Consider the following 955-nt stretch of genomic DNA (forward strand, 5'->3'; position numbering starts at 1 on the left):
CTAACAATTTTCAGTCAAAGGTTTCCTTCCTTCTTCTCTCCACCTCCACTTCCCATATGCTCCAACTCCTCCCAACAAAGCTAACACTGTAGAGATGAGTCTTGCTACTCTCGCTGCTCTGGAGAAAAGCTCAGCCTCTGACTACCAAAGGACATAAAGTTCTTGAAGGCAGCACAATTGCCAGGCAGCCCAGGAACTCAGAGACAAATGTGATGACAGCATGTGGCCACAGCCAGGAAAGTGGCTCTTTCCAGGGTGAGACAGCACAGCCATTCAGGGAAAGAGCAATTAGAACTGCCTCACTCACCTTTTACCCCTGGCCCCGCCCAGCTCCTGCTCTGCAGGGTTGCTTTGGAGGATTTGCTGCTGGTGTTACACAGCTGGATGAATTCTACTCAGAGGAATTTTCCAAAGAGCCTGGGAGGAAATCCGAGGCTTCCCTGAAGCATTGTGAAGGTTCCACCAACCTTAATGAGGCTCCTGTGGTGCAAATAATTGCAACCCAGTAAAAAGAGGGGACCAAAAGGTCAAAGGGCACAGCACATAAGTGATTTCCAAGAAAGTGAATCCACCTAGACTCTCCCATTTGGAAACACAGTATGTGCATGGGATGATGACTGATTCTCCTCTTAATCATTGTCATAAAACAAAACCACCTCAAAGGCAGTGGTAGATTAGATGAGAGGAATCAAGGAAACTGTGATCCACAGGGTGCATTTGAAGATACAGCAGGCTCCTGGGTCCTTGTGATAAGTCACCTCCATCAATTCCATAATCAAGCTGGATGTGGCTCTATGGTGAAGCACTTACTTGGCTAGTATGACAAGATTCTGGATTCAGACCGGATGTGGTGGCACACACCTGTAATCTCAGAAGCTCAAGAGGCTGAGGCAGGAGGATCGCAAGTTCAAAGCCAGCCTCAGCAATGGCGAGGCATTAAGCAATTCAGTGAGAC

This window comes from Marmota monax, unplaced genomic scaffold (genome assembly GCF_021218885.2).
Source record: "Marmota monax isolate L192 unplaced genomic scaffold, Marmota_monax_Labrador192_F-V1.1 WCK01_AAM20220418_F8-fsc00106, whole genome shotgun sequence".
NCBI classification, from domain to species: domain Eukaryota; kingdom Metazoa; phylum Chordata; class Mammalia; order Rodentia; family Sciuridae; genus Marmota; species Marmota monax.